The sequence below is a fragment of the Amblyraja radiata genome, chromosome 28 (assembly GCF_010909765.2).
Source record: "Amblyraja radiata isolate CabotCenter1 chromosome 28, sAmbRad1.1.pri, whole genome shotgun sequence".
In the NCBI taxonomy this organism is placed as follows: Eukaryota; Metazoa; Chordata; class Chondrichthyes; order Rajiformes; family Rajidae; genus Amblyraja; species Amblyraja radiata.
The window spans coordinates 1,039,730-1,056,177 of record NC_045983.1 but is presented as its reverse complement, the minus strand read 5'-3'; the positions used below and the strand labels follow the sequence as shown (position 1 = coordinate 1,056,177).

The 16,448-nt window shown below is 48.8% G+C and overlaps 1 long non-coding RNA gene across 1 annotated transcript in view; it reads left to right on the top strand.

The window, feature by feature from the left end:
- Positions 1 to 16,172, top strand: part of LOC116989201 — a 20,906-nt gene extending 4,734 nt beyond the window's left edge. Inside the window, exons 2-3 of the long non-coding RNA XR_004416169.1 lie at positions 6,098 to 6,104; positions 16,163 to 16,172. This is a non-coding gene — a long non-coding RNA (uncharacterized LOC116989201). The remainder of the gene's footprint in view (positions 1 to 6,097; positions 6,105 to 16,162) is intronic.
- Positions 16,173 to 16,448: the final 276 nt, after the last annotated feature.

Here is a 16,448-nt window from a genome sequence, read left to right as displayed (position 1 = left end):
TCGATTAACCTGTCTTCATCGACGGTTCGATGGTGGAGAAGTCAACAACTTTATGTTCCTTGCCGTGCATATTTCTGAAGATCTGTCGTGGACCCAGCAATTTCATGGAATCATAAAGAAATTCCATCGACATGACTGTGTTAGACTAGAGAGGACATCGGTGTGGTGACGCATGTTCTCTCGATCTTCTACAAGTCTATGATATTGACTGGTTGCCGCAGGGCCTGGTTCGACACTTCGAAAGCCCAGGAATGTAGGAGATTAAAACACGTGGTGGCCATCGACCGGTCCTATCCATTATCTGAACTATCCACCATCTAATGAATCTATAAGGGGCAGTGTCATGAAATGGCAACCGGCCATCATCTAGAACCCTCACCACCCTGTCCATGGTCTTGTTTCTCTCGAAATTCCGAGAAAGAATGTCGGAGTCTGCAAACGGTGCTCACCCCAGTTTCAGGAACAATATATTTGCATAACAACCGGGCTCTTGACCACCACAAACACCGACTAAACTATGAACTACGGAAAGTGTTGTTTGTGCTTGAGACTTCCAGCTTTGGATTTGCCCTAACATTTATTATTTTAGCTATTGAACTTTATTTTATTCGTTGTGTTATCTGTGTGCGATGTCTTTACAGATGTGTTATGCTGCTACAAGAAACACATATTGTTGACTTCTCTGTACATATCACAATTAAACACTCGAAGGGCCGAATGGCCTACTCCTGCACCTATTTTCTATGTTTCTATGTTTCTATGAGATTGGAGTACGCGACATCTTCCCTGCAGCCATGGACGTTGAGAAGTCACCTGAAAGAAACGTATCAGGATACGACGGACGGAGAGCAGAGATCGATTTTTTTCCCCATGGTCGGAATGTCATCTTCAACAGGACATCGGTTTAGGGTAAGAGGAAAATATTTTAAAAGCGATCTGATGGATGTCTTTATTACTGAATGGTTGGCTGGGCCCCAAATCCATTATTTAAATATAATGAATGGTGCATTTCCGTTCTTTTAATTTTCTAATGCATGTCCTCCATGTCAGGATGTCAGATTAAATGAATCAAGATTCCCGAAATGCACTCGTCCATGGAAACGCGTAATCTGAACATTGCGATTTCAGGCGACTGCTCACGATTATTGGGATTGCGGAGAGATGGTGCGGATTCTATCAGCCCCGCAGATTTTCCCCCGGCACTAACTGTCCACTCGACAGAACATAAAGAATGGAAATCATCCCCCATGATGACTGCTACCCTTTCCGTGCGGCACTTTGTGCCCGGACACAAAAGAGTTAACAGTAGATGTTTGTTCAGTGAGTGTAATTAACGTCAGTCCGCACGGAGCCCGGTTGTGTCTCCGGAGGTTTCCCAGTTCCAATAAAAACGATTCCTGTTAATGGGATATGAGAGTGCGAGCGAGAGCATCCCGTCCGTCACCGACAAAGAGCAGCAGCTCCACAGAGGGAAAAACCATTGGGTATCTGTGTACAATAAAGTGGGATGTTAGATGGATGTTTAGGAATCCGGGAATATTAGAGAGTGAAGTGAATGTTACCGCGTGCAATCGAGGAACAGTTGTTACACAAATGGATCGGTCTCTGAAAACGGTAGAGTGGGATGTTACCGCGATGGAGAAGGGAAACTTCACTATGGCTGACGGAATTTTTGGGTCTGGGTACAGCTTAAGCGATTGGATCTATCGTCTACTCATGACTATTCAGCCTGTCTTTTATCCCATCCTCGCCCTTGTTGCTCTTCCAGGTAAGTCACCGTCCAAATTCCCAGGCATCAACAGGTGAGAAGCGGCAGTTACGGGATCCGGTATCAAATTCCGCGGCTCGAACAATTCATGACGTGTCCCTTTAAGCAATCCTCGACTGAGTAATGGGTAATGTGTTGATGCTGCCTGATTGTGGGGGTCAGAGGTTTATCACCGTGTCGCTTACCCTTAATACTTGTTTCTTTTATATCGCTAGAATTTAGAAGATTGAGGGGGGGATCTTATAGAAATTTACAAAATTCTTAAGGGGTTGGACAGGCTAGATGCAGGAACATTGTTCCCGATGTTGGGCAGGTCACAGTTTAAGGATTAGGGGGAAGTATTTTAGGACCGAGATGAGAAAAACATTTTTCACACAGAGTGTGGTGAATCTCTGGAATTCTCTGCCACAAAGGTAGTTGAGGCCAGTTCATTGGCTATATTTAAGAGGGAGTTAGATGTGGCCCTTGTGGCTAAGGGGATCCGGGAGTATGGAGAGAAGGCAGGTACAGGGTACTGAGTTGGATGATCAGCCATGATCATATATTGAATGGCGGTGCTGGCTCGAAGGACCGAATGGCCTACTCCTGCACCTATTTTATATGTTTCTATGTTTCTTTTATATTGCTACCATGTCCACAGCTAATGTTATTAAAACGGTAAACAATCGTTAACTGCATTACAATTCTTGTAATTTACTCTCCTGCTGTAAACCACTGCTGCCGTGCGCTCGGCGATCTATGTCCAACTGTTGAAACTGACCACGGCAAAATGCAAAATTGCTATTATTTGATGTTTACATGTTTAACGGGTTTTTACAGGGTCAAGGCAATCTTGACACATTGACACCCTTTACTTTGGGTCCTTCATCCTCACAGGTGCGACTGGGCCGGATCCTGCTGGAATCGGGCCCAGTTTTGCCCAATTTTGTGTCTGCTTACAGCTTATGCTCCGTGATCGGAACCATGACTGTCCCCAACAGACTGACACTGGCGCATTGGGCAATGAATATAGGGAGAACCCGGGCTAATTGATCCACACAAACTCAACGTCCCTGCGTAAAGAGCAGGACGAGTGTTTGTTCTCCAGCCCACACTCAACCAGATTCAAAGTGAGCCAATGAGCTAAACTCACATGGTGAAGTGAGCAATGGTCAGAAACCGGTCAGATTCTTTATCCGAACCGTCGTAACGGCAGCTTCTCGTCTGTTTAGTCGTCGAGCAGATGCAGTTATTTTACCATCAGTAATTAATTTAGTTGAATAGTTACTTGTAGACAGTTTTGTTGGAAAATATTCTACAACTCTGAACTCCAGAGCAGGATTGTGCATTTGATTTGCCCCTCGATGAATCTGCCGAGTTTGCTTTGTCCGCTGGCTGTCATGTCTCTGTTTACTTCCATCCTCGCAGTGAACACGCTGACGATTGTGGTCCTGTCCCGGGGAAAGTGCGGCCTCTCCAGAGGTGTCACTCGCTACCTGATCGCCATGGCAACGGCCGATCTACTGGTCATTATTATCGACCTGATACTGAGGCAGATTCCAATTGCTTACCGGCAAGCATTTATGTTCTTGAACCATGTCCGAGTGTGTAATATCTACGCCGTCTTGCTTTACGCCGTCACAGACTGTCCTGTCTGGTTCACCGTCACCTTCACCTTTCCAGAATTATCCAGAATTTGCCATCGGCGAAGTAGGCTACATGCTGCAGATCCTGAGCTGCTGCACAAACACGGCTCTTTACGCCCTCACCCAGACTAAGTTCAGGCAACAGTTCAAAGAAGTGGTGACATCCCCCATTTCGCTGATAGTTAAATGCACTCAGCGGCGCGGGGTTTAGGAATACGTGCCCTCTCCATTCCATCTGCTCACCCTCCCCCTCTCTCCTCGACACGCTGAGGATCCTCAGGGCCTGTCCCACTTTCACGACCTAATTTACGACATCTACCGAGTTTTCACAAGATTCATACTGGCAGCATGGTCGTCACGAGGTCGTAGGATGTCGTAAGAGGTCGTAGGTAAGTCGTGATGTTATCCGTAGGTATCCGTGGCATTAAGTAGGCCGGGGCGTTTTTCTAGCCTGATGAAAAATGTCCACCAGTAAAAAAGGTCGTGAATTAGGTCGTGAAAGTGGGGCAGGCCCGGACCTGATCCACAGATGACGCTTGTGACCCTGCTATGTCCTCCGATTCCGCCACGAGGATTTCTTCTTCAGCCCCACCGAATCTCCGGCAGTTTTTGGACCCAATACCGCCCTCCCACAAGAACCATCACCATTACCACACTATCACCAACAGCAGCGCCACGTTATTCCACTCAAAGATCCTAGAGGAGCTCCTCTAGTATCTTTGTTTCCACGAAGACAAAGAATGACTCGACGGATTCAATCCGCTTCTTGCAGGAACATCTTTGACTCACAATGGAGCGGCGGAAAAATAGCTCCCCTCTCACTGCGACAATAATGCGCCTAAATACAGAGTTTCTCAGAACTAGGAACCATTCCAAACTATCTTAGACACTCAGGCTTAATTGCAAATTATATCAATAATTATGAAGCCCAAAGGCAATACGGCATATACTGTCTTCATATACTTTCATAGAGCATTTCATATCGATGGTTCACCCCAAATCAATACATCATCTCAAAAGAATCTAACAGATAAAACACAAAGCTACGTCCAACTTCATCGGGATCACTGAACGTTAAAGACGAGGATAAGTTCACTAAGTCAACAAAGAGATGCAGCAGCACCCGTAGTCGGGATCGAACCCTGGTCTCGGCGCTGCATTCGCGCAAAGGCAGCAACTCTACCGCCACCGTGACCGCCCAGAGGTTAGAGTTCAGCCTGCCAGAGTACAACCGCACCTCCCTTGTGTTGGGTTTGTTGCTCAGTCAGTGTTGAGTTTTTCCCACCAATTTCATTTGTTCACAATGTCCTCTGATTCTTTAAAGAAGGAGAGGCGATTCCACCGCCTCCGTGAAGCCTTTGCCTCCCGGACCATTCCTGAACGGCATCTAACTGATCGTCTGACAACAGCGCAGGATGTCCGCTCGCTGCCGCAGCCACTGCCGGCGCAGAGCTGCCGTTCCCCGCGGCAGCCGCCAGGGGGAGGGGTCTATCTGCCGCTGCGTCTCTTTGTTGAGCGGGATGACGCCGGCGCCGCTGTCACACTGACTCAGGTCCGTCTCTTCACAGACTCATTGATCATGGTCACACGAGTGAATGCCCAACGGTAAATCAGGTCGCCTTCTTGTCGAAATAAGAAAACCCAGTAGCTCACTGTTGCTTTATTGGGGGGGTTGCACGGAAGGTCATCGGTTCAAAGGGCGCACTGAGCAGATCAATCCATGCGGAGGACATGGCAGCCTACGAGAGAGAGAGATAGAGAGACAGATATATATACAGTGGCGGACTGGCCAGGGTGTCAGCTTGCCCGATGGCAAGTGGGCCCCTGATGAAGTGGGCCCCCTTTGTCTCCTGGCAACCAATATTTTTAGACTCAGTCCGCCACTGGATAGATGACGGTAGTGCAGTAATGGTAGGAATTTCTGCGGTTAACACGGAAGGTGCAGATTTATTTTATTCCAAAGAGGATAAAAGATTCCTTGGGGAAAATAAGACGCCAATGGCTGACAACTTAGGTTAAGGACTATGTAAAAGAAAAATAGAAGTAAATAACATTGCAAAGGTTAGTGGAAAGCCCAGAGGATTGTGATGTTTTTAACGAACATAAAAAGTAACTAAAAGGGCAATACGGAGAGAAAAGATGTAGTAGGAATGTAAGCCTGCCAATATTATGAACGGCGATCGCAACCGTTTCTACGGATATATAAAGAGTAAAAAGGCAAGAGTGGGCATTGGACCGCTGGAGAATGATGCAGGAGAAGTAATAACGGGAAATCAGAAATGGCAGAGATGCAAAGGAATTTTTTAACGTCAGGTTTCACAGAGGAAGACACCAGCAATGTCCATGTAATTCGAGCGTGTCAGGGGTGGAAGTTAGTGAAGTGGCGATTACTAACGAGAAGTTGCTAGGTAAAATGAAAAGTCTGAGGATGGATAGGCCACCTGGAGCAGATGGACTGCGCCCCAGGGTTCTGAAGGAGGTGACCTCAGAGATTGGGGAGACATTAGTTGTGATATTTCAAGAATCAGTAGAGTGCGGAGTGGTTACTGAAGATTGGAAAATTGCGAATATCACCCCGCTGTACAAGAAGGGAGCAAGGCAGACAAGCGGAAACTATACACAGGTTAGCCTGATTTCGGTGGCTGGTAAGATTTGAGAGTCAATTATAAAGGATGAAATTACTTTTAAGTTCTCGATAATATAGGCCGAAGGTGGTTCTACTACAGTCGTACCACACCTGGAGTATTGCGTGCAGTTTTGGTCTCCTAATCAGCGGAAAGACATTCTTGCCATAGAGGGAGTACAGAGAATGTTCACCAGACTGATTCTTGGGATGTCAGGACTTTCATATGGAGAAAGACTGGATAGACTCGGCTTGTACTCGCTAGAATTTAGAAGATTGAGGGGGGATCGTATAGAAACTTACAAAATTCTTAAGGGGTTGGACAGGCTAGGCGCCGGAAGATTGTTCCCGTTGTTGGGGAAGTCCAGAACAAGGGGTCACAGTTTAAGGATAAGGGGGAAGACTTTTAGGATCGAGATGAGAAAAATATTTTTCACACAGAGAGTGGTGAATCTCTGGAATTCTCTGCCACAGAAGGTAGTTGAGGCCAGTTCATTTGCTATATTTAAGAGGGAGTTAGATGTGGCCCTTGTGGCTAAGGAGATCAGGGGGTATGGGGAGATGGCAGGTACGGGATACTGAGTTGGATGTTCAGCCATGATCATATTGAGTGGCGGCGCAGGCTCGAAGGGCCGAATGGCCTACTCCAACGCCTATTTTCTAAGGTTCTATGTTTCTAAGTCAGCGTCGTGCTGTGACTGGGAGATATTGCCTGTAGAATCTGCTGGAGTTCTTTGAGGAAATTAATAGCAGGAAAGACAGAGGGGACGCTGTGGATGTGGTTTCCCTAGATTTTCAGAAGGCCTTCGATAAGGTGTAGCACGCCAGGCTGCTAAGGGAAATGGGAGCCCATGGTATTAAAGGGAAGAACATAGCATGGGTGTGTTTAAGAACTACAGATGCTGGAAAATCGAAGGTACACAAAAATGCTGGAGAAACTCAGCGGGTGCAGCAGCAGGGGGGGGGGGGGGGGAGAAGATATGAAAAAGGAGGAGGAGGAGCCCGAGGGCTGAGGGAGAGATAGAAAGGGGAGGAGACAGCAAGGAATAACAAAATTGGTTGGATTCAATGTTGATGCCCCCAGGATGCAGACTCCCTAAGCGGAATATGCGGAGCTGTTCCTCCAGTTTCCGGTGGTGCTCGCTCTGGCCATGGAGGAGACCCAGGATAGAGAGGTCGGATACGGAATGGGATGGGGAGTTGAAGTGCTGAGCCACCGGGAATTCAGGTAGGTTAATGCGGACCGAGCGGAGGTGTTCGGCGAAACGATCGTCAAGCCTCCGCTTTGTCTCACCGACCATATAGCATGGATAGTGGGTTGGCTGGGTAGCAGAATCAAAGAGTTGCAATAAAAGGAGCTTTTGCAGGTTGGCTGCCAGTGACCAGTGGAGTTGCGCAAGGGTCGGTGATTGGGCCGCGTCTATGTACATTGATTATGAATGATTTAAATAAAGGGATTGAAGGCTATGTGGCCAAGTTTGCAGATGACCCTAAGATAGGTGGAGGGGCAGGCTGTGTAGATGAAGCAAGGACTCTGCAGAAAGACTTGGACAGCCTACGAAAGTGGCCAGAGAAGTGGCAGATGAAATTCAATGTAGCAAAGTGAACAATTTAGTATTTTGGCAATAAGAATAAATGCGTATATTATTTTCAGAATGGAGAGAGATTCCAGAAATCGTAGAGCAAAAGGGACTTGTGAGTGCTGGTGCAGGAGTCCCAAAAAGTTAATTTGCAAGTCGAATCGGTAGTGTGGATGGCAAATTCAACGCTAGCGTTTATATCACGAGGACTGGAATACAAAAACAGAGATGTAATACTGAGGCTGTATAAGGCGCTAGTCCGGCCGCATTTGGAGTACTGTGTGCAAATGTGGGCCCCATATCTGAGGAAGTATGTGGTGGTTCTGAAGAGGATACAGAAGAGGTTTACAAGAATGATTCCAGGATTGGGGGGTTAGCATATGATGAGCACTTGACAGCACTGGGTTGAGGGAGGACCTCATTGAAAATTGCAGAAAGATGAAATTAATCGATAGAGTACTTGTAGATAGTGCACTTCCACTGGTGAGAGGGTCTAGGACCAGAGGTCACACTCTCAGAAATAAAGGGCGCTCTTTGAGAAAGAAGGTGAGGAACATCTTCTTCAGTCAGATGGTAGTTAATCTGTGGAACGCATTGCCACTTGGCCTCAAGTTAGTGGATATTTTTTAACGCAGGGATAAACAAATTATTGATAAGAACAGGTGTCAAGGATTATAGGGAGAAGGCTTGACAACGGGATTAGATATCATCCGATGGGCCGAATGGCCCAATTCTACTCCTGTAAGTTGTGAACTTGTCTCTGTCGCTGTGTGGCAGCCACGCCAATGTGCCGTCCTTCAGTACCTAAGCTGGAAGCTGGCCAAACCGCCCACTGAGTCCTCTATACTATTTACAGACTATTTATAGACTATATACTAGACCAAGTGGGACCCGTTGGGTACCGTTCCCTCAACGCGCGGTTGCGGGGGTAGGCTGCGGCGTGACACAAACACTAACCCCCCCCCCCCCCCCCCCCCCCCCCCCCCACCCCCACACACACACACTAACAACCCCCTTGATATTATATTAATATTATTCATCCGCTTCTATTACTGATTATCACGATGGCCGCGCCGTTGTGTTTGGCTGCCCGTCGTCTCCCGCCTGAACAAAGACCCGTTAAAGGTAATCTCTACCGTTCGTATGGCCTGCAGTCAAAGCTGGCGTACGAACGGTAAACATTATTAAATTATACAAGCCTCGGTCGTCGAGGTCTTCACCCGAGGTCCCGCACCGAGGCCCGGACGATGCCCCGCACCGAGCCGAGTCTCTGTCGTCGAGAACTCCATCCGTGGCCCCGGACTAGACCCCGGACTGAGCCCCCCACTGAGCCCCGGACAAGACACCGGACTGGGCCTCCGACAGAGCCCCGGTCTAAGCCTTGGACCGACCCCCGGACTGAGCCCCCGACTGAGCCCCGGGCTGGGCCCCCGGCCGAACCCCCAACAGACCCCGGACAAGATTTCACTTACCATACGCTCCTTGCTCGGCTCCCGATGGATGTATGGGCTCGGTCTTGTGGCGGCCGCCGCACGAGCCGAGCCTGGAGACGGAGTAAACGCGCGGGCGCCGTGGTAAGGCTGAAGAACCTCGCCCGCGCCCGTTTAACATCTGCTCACCTCGCCCAGAGCTGTGAGGACGGACCTGGTCGGCCCTACCGCTCCATCCACCGGCGGTCCCTCGAGCCGATGTATGTTTCTCTCCGGTCGATCCTCCCGGTCCCAGGTCTGTCGGTACGCGGGCTCCCAGCCAGGCCCTGTGTGAAGCGCAGCGGCGTGGTCTCCCTGAACATCCGCCCGCTGGCGTGGGAGCCGCTTCCGGCCCTCAACTCACCTGCAGTCCCTGCAAAAGTGGCCCTGATCAATGCGAGATCAGTGCTCTATAAAACCTTCGTTCTCAATGACTTCTTCACCGCACGTGGATTGAACTTCCTACTGATCACTGAAACCTGGCTTAATCCTGGTGAACTTGCTGCACTCGTGGAACTCTGCCCTGATACCTGTAACTTTTTCAGCTCGCCCAGGCTCTCAGGTCGCGGAGGGGGCCTAGTCACTGTGTTTAAGAAAATTTTCAACTGCCGCCTTCTGAACACTGATCAGGTTTCCAGTTTTGAACATCAACTAATCATAGTTGGTCTAATCTGTCCGCTATTAATTGTTCTTGTGTATCGCCCACCAAAGATGCATAATTCAGATTCAGATTCAGATTCAATTTTAATTGTCATTGTCAGTGTACAGTACAGAGACAACGAAATGCATTTAGCATCTCCCTGGAAGAGCGACATAGCAAATGATTTAAATAAATAATAATAAGTGATAATAAGTGTCCGGGGGGTGGGGGGGTGATTGGCAGTCACCGAGGTACGTTGTTGAGTAGAGTGACAGCCGCCGGGAAGAAGCTGTTCCTGGACCTGCTGGTTCGGCAACGGAGAGACCTGTAGCGCCTCCCGGATGGTAGGAGGGTAAACAGTCCATGGTTGGGGTGAGAGCAGTCCTTGGCGATGCTGAGCGCCCTCCGCAGATAACGCTTGCTTTGGACAGACTCAATGGAGGGGAGCGAGGAACCGGTGATGCGTTGGGCAATTTTCACCACCCTCTGCAATGCCTTCCGGTCGGAGACAGAGCAGTTGCCATACCATACTGTGATGCAGTTGGTAAGGATGCTCTCGATGGTGCAGCGGTAGAAGTTCACCAGGATCTGAGGAGACAGATGGACCTTCTTCAGTCTCCTCAGGAAGAAGAGACGCTGGTGAGCCTTCTTGATCAGAGTTGAGGTATTGTGGGTCCAAGAGAGGTCATCGGAGATGTTGACTCCCAGGAACCTGAAGCTAGAAACACGTTCCACCTCCGTCCCGTTAATGTGGATGGGGGTGTGCGTGCCGCCCCTGGACTTCCTGAAGTCTACAATGAGCTCCTTGGTCTTCTTGGAGTTAAGGGCCAGGTTGTTGTCAGCGCACCATGCTGCTAAGTGCTGGACCTCCTCCCTGTAGGCCGACTCATCGTTGTTGCTGATGAGGCCAATCACCGTTGTATCATCTGCATACTTGATGATGGTGTTAGTACCATGTACAGGTGTGCAGTCATAGGTGAAGAGGGAGTAGAGGAGGGGGCTCAGCACACAGCCCTGTGGAACGCCGGTGTTCAGGGTGAGGGTTGAAGAGGTGTGCTTGTCTAACCTAACAGACTGGGGTCTGTTGGTTAGAAAGTCCAGTATCCAGTTGCAGAGGGAGGGGTCGATGCCCAGGTTACCGAGTTTGGTGATCAGTTTTGATGGTATAATGGTGTTGAATGCTGAGCTGTAATCGATGAACAGCATTCTTACGTAAGTGTCTCTGTTGTCGAGGTGGGAGAGGGCGGAGTGAAGTGCCGTTGAGATGGCATCCTCCGTACTCCTGTTCTTGCGGTAGGCAAACTGATAGGGATCCAGTGTGGGGGGTAGGCAGCTTTTGAGGTGTGCCAGGACCAGCCTCTCGAAGCACTTGGTGATGATGGGGGTAAGTGCAACTGGGCGGAAGTCGTTGAGGCTTGCCGCAGTGGAGTGTTTTGGCACTGGCACGATGGAGGTGGTTTTAAGGCACGTGGGGACAACTGCTTGGGCAAGTGACAGGTTGAAGATGTCAGTCCAGACGTCTGTCAGCTGCGCAGCACAGGCCCTGAGCACGCGCCCGGGGATGCCGTCAGGGCCAGCAGCTTTACGTGCATTAGTCCTACTCAGTGCCACAAATACGTCGTAGGGGGTGAGTGTGAGGGGTTGGTGATCGGCAGGTAGCACAGCCTTGATGGCTGTCTCTAGATTGTCCCTGTCGAAGCGGCCATAGAAGTGGTTAAGCTCCTCAAGAAAGGAGGCGTCGCTGGATGTGGGGGTGGTGTTGGAGGGTCTGTAGTCCGTGATGGCCTGGATGCCTTGCCACATGCGTCGGGGGTCGGAGTTGTTGTTGAAGTGCTCCTCAATCCTGAGCTTATGGCAGTGCTTGGCCTTCTTGATGCCCCTCTTCAGGTTAGCCCTGGCTGAACTGTAGGCTCGAGCATCGCCTGACCTGAAGCGGTGTCCCGTGCTTTCAGCAGTAGCCTGACCTCGCTGTTCATCCATGGCTTCTGATTCGGGAATATGGTCACCTGTTTGAGGGAGGTGACACTATTGATGGTGGAGTTTATAAAGTCCAGAACAGAGGATGTGTAGGAATCAATGTCCGTGTGGGAGTCAAGGGTGGCCTGGGCTGCAAACGCCTTCCAGTCAGTGTTTCCAAAACACTGCTGAAGTGTGAAGTCCGCTTCCTCTGACCAGACTTTAACTGTCCTCACAGTTGGTTTAACCCGTCTGATGAGTGGGGAGTACTTAGGGAGCAGGAACAATGAGACGTGATCAGACTGACCAAGGTGGGGGAGGGGGATGGCTTTGTAAGCTTCAGCCATGTTGGTGTAGACTTTGTCCAGTGTCTTGTCTACTCTAGTGGGGAAGGAGAAATGTTGGTGGAATTTGGGGAGTACAGTCTTCAGGTTAGAGTGATTGAAGTCCCCCGCAACAATGAAGGCTGCCTCGGGGTTGTGTCTCAAATTGAGGACTTTGTCTCACAATTTGGTGATCTTATTGCTAGCTTGTTGCCCAAATTTGACCAGGTCCTGATTCTTGGTGACTTTAACAGTCCTTCAATCTGTCTCTACTCACCACTGGTCCCACGCACAAGCTTGGCCATACACTAGACCTAGTGCTTTCGTCTGGTCTCCCAACTTGTAACACAGATATTATTGATGCCTGCCTGTCTCAAGTCAAGTCAAGTCAAGTCAAGTTTATTTGTCACATACACATACGAGTGTCTGATCATAGTGCTATTATATTTGATATATCTCTGCCTTTCACTCCCTCGAAATACCATCTCCCTGCTCGCTACTCCCGCTACGTTAACTCCACGACGGCCAGTAAGTTCTCTGAGGGTCTTATAGCCGCCACCGACATCTGCACTATTGAGGCGTCCACCCCTCATCTCAGTACCGACTACCTAATTTCATTATTCAATAATACCTGCTCTTCCGTCCTGGATTCTGTTGCTCCTCTTAAAATGAAAAAGCGAGCCGTGGCTCAATGATACCACCAGAGCCCTAAGAAGAGAATGCAGAAAATCAGAACGGAAGTACAAATCTGATAGGCTGCAAATTTCCTTTGAACTCCTGAAAAATAATCTTGACAAATACCAGGAAGCAGTAAAATCTGCAAGAACTAAATATTTTTCCACCCTTATCTCCAAAAACGCGCAAAATTCCAAGGTCCTTTTTAGCACCATCACCTCCATCATCTGTCCTGCCACCAGCACCAGCCTAACTGGGTCCCCTGCTAAGTGCGAAGAATTTACCACATTTTTCACCAGCAAGGTAAAGAATATAAGAACGAATATTTCCCCTCCCACCCGTGACCTGGCTGTCTCATTAGTCTGCTCTTCAAAATTAGACAGTTTCCAACCTGTTACTCTACCCTCCCTTGTAAAACTGATCACCACCATGAAACCTACTGCCTGTCCCCTCTGCCCTACTAAAGGACGTCATTACAACAGCTGGTCCCAGCATCCTCGCCATCTTCAACAGCTCTCTGGCCACTGGCACTGTACCTACCTGCTTCAAGCATGCGGTGGTCCAACCACTCCTGAAAACACCTAACATCGACCCCACCTTGCCAAGCAACTACAGACCCATTTCTAACATGCCTTTCCTCTCAAAAGCCCCTGAAAAAGTAGTTTTAAGTCAACTTATACCTTACCTTCACCAAAACACTATCTTGAAAACCTTCCAATCAGGTTTCAGGGCTCACCATAGCACAGAATCTGCCTTGTTGAAGGTACACAATGACCTACTGCTCACCGTTGGCTCCGGCGACTGTGCAAGTCTGCTCCTTCTTGACCTCAGTGCAGCATTTGATACTGTCGACCACACCATCCTAATTGACCGTCTCCGGTATGGGGTTGGTATTGATGGCACTGCCCTGAGCTGGTTCATCGCCTACCTCAAAGGTAGGAGTTTCTCGACTAACATAGGCAACTCATTCTCCTCCCCAGCTAATCTCTGCTGTGGGGTTCCACAAGGTTCCATCCTTGGCCCCGTTCTCTTCTCCCTGTATATGCTCCCCTTAGGCCAAGTCATTGAAAGGCACGGCATTTCCTTCCATTGCTACGCAGACGATACCCAACTCTATCTCCCCCTGAAGCCCAAAAACCAATCAAATCTGCTTAACCTCATCCGCTGCCTCGAGGATGAGGTTAAGCAGATTTGATTGGTTTTTGGATGGCCCAGAACCTCCACCAACTAAACGAGAGTAAGTCTGAGGTCATCCTTCTCGGCCCCTTGGACTCAATCAAAATAATAGCAGCCAACCTTGGAAGCCTTACTCCACTACTCAAACCTCACGTCAAAAACCTTGGCGTGATATTTGACTCAGCACTGAAATTTGACAAACAAGTCAATGCCGTGGTAAAAGTTAGCCTCTTTCAGCTTCGGACGCCAGCTAAAATAAAATAAAACAATTCCTCCAGTTTGATGACCTGGAAAAGATCATCCACACATTCATCTCCTCCCGCCTAGATTACTGCAACTACACTACACTACAAACAATTACACTGGCATCAGCCAATCTTCCCTGTCCCGCCTGCAACTGGTCCAAAACGCCGCAGCGAGACTCCTGACGGGCACCCGAAAAAGGGACCACATCTCCCCGATCCTGGCCTCTCTCCACTGGCTCCCTGTGCGGTTCCGTATAAACTTCAAGATCCTCCTCCATGTCTACAAAGCCCCCAATGGGCTTGCCCCCACCTACATAAAAAGTCTTCTCACCCACCACTCCACCTCCAGGCCCCTCAGATCGGCCGACTTGGGGTTGCTGAATATCCTACGGTCTAGGCATGAGCTCAGGGGCGACCGCGCCTTTGTGGTTGCAGCCCCTAGACTGTGGAACAGCATCCCCTTTCCCATCAGAACTGCCCCCTCCATCGACTCTTTTAAGTCAAGACTAAAGACTTATCTATACTCCCAAGCCTTTCCTGACGTCCTCTGAGTGAGGGCTACGTGTATATATGTATGTAGTTTGTTTTGTTGTGCTATTCTTATAACAAATGTAAAGCACTTTGGCCAACGAGAGTTGTCTTTTAAATGTGCTATATAAATAAATGTGACTTGACTGGACTATTACCCCATCCCCGTCCTATCTATTCATGCATAGACCCTCGCGCGCGTTTAGAGAGGGAGATGGTTGGGGAGGGGTAGAGAGAGAGGGTAGAGGGAGAGGGGGCAGTGACAGAGTGAGAGGGGGCAGAGACAGAAAGAGTGGGGCAGAGACAGAGGGAGAGGGGCAGAGATAGAGAGAGGGGCAGAGATAGAGAGAGGCGGGCAGGTACTGACACTGATGCCGAGAGGGGCGAGAGAGGGGAGAAAGGGTGGGTGGAGAGAGAGTAGGAGAGAGGGGGAGTGGGAAGAGTGCGGGAAGAGAGAGGGAGCAGAGAGAGGGGGCGAGAGATGGGCAGGGAGAGGGGGGAGAGGTGCGGATAGTGAAAGGGGAAGAGCGGGTGCAGAGAGGGGAAGAGAGAGGAGAGAGGCCGGGAGAGGTGAGAGGGGGGAGAGGAGGGAATGGGAAAAGGGGGGAGAGGATGGGTAGAGCGAGAGGGTGAGTGAGGGGGGACGAGGGGGATGATGGGGGGACGGGGGGGGGCAGAAATGTGGAGGAGAGAGGGGGGAGAGTTTCCGATCGAAATAAAATAAGAAAGTTATGAATATTTTTAAAATCGTGAGGTCAGCTGATTGGTCCTCTCGCCTGTCAATCACTATGGTGAGGGTAACGCCCCTTCCGGGGACCTGGAGTATAAAGCCCAAATTGTATGAAATTGCATTTGAATTTGGTGGCCTGCGTTCTGTATGAAATGGTATGAAATTGCATTTGAACTTGGTGGCCTGCACTCTGCTTGAAACGGTAAGAAATTGCATTTGAATTTGGTGGTCTGCACACTGCTTGAAATGGTATGAATTTGCATTTGAATTTGGTGGCCTGCACTATGATTTGGTGGCCTGCACTCTGCATGAAATGGCATGAAACTGCATTTGGATTTGGTGGCCTGCACTCTGATGGAAATTGTATGGAATTGCATTTGCAGTTGGAGGCCTGCACTCGGCTTGAAATGGTATGGCATTGGATTTGGTGGCCTGCACTCTGCTTGAAATGGAATTTCAAGGAGCAGCAGTGAGTGCACTGCCAGCCCACCAGGCCTGAGTGACAGAGCTGCCAGCCCACCAGGCCTGAGTGATAGAGCTGCCAGTCCACCATGATATATGTGTGTGTGAGCATATATGATGCAAAGAATTGAGATGTTAACCAACCAATCTAACACTAAACAATTTGTGTCTTACCTTTTGACGTTGCCGTTGTTAGCTTCAGATTCAAGATTGTCCTAATATACCGAGTAATGGAAATGAGTTCTTGAGTTTTATTTAAGATTTAGTTATTTTCTTGGGATGTAAAATTTGAAATGTGTTGGAATTGAATTTTGTATTAAACTTGCACTCTGTAATTCATCTAATCTCATTGTTCACAACAGCATGCGCCCTTCAAAGGAAAATGTTAAAACCTCTTCAAGGAATGACAATGCAGAGGGAAGTGGATTCAGGATTTTCTGGAGCTCCTTCCAAAATGACAGTACTTTGTATGCTCAAAGGTAAATAAAAAATGACTAGGCAGGAATACCAAATGATCACCTGCAGCTTAGAGAAAAATGATGATTTGTGTTTTATTTGGTAAAATAATAGCAATATGAAGATGCCAGTTGCTTGACTCTTGGAGTGTTCCTTAATATTTTTTTGTGTTTATGGAATTGTTTTGCAACA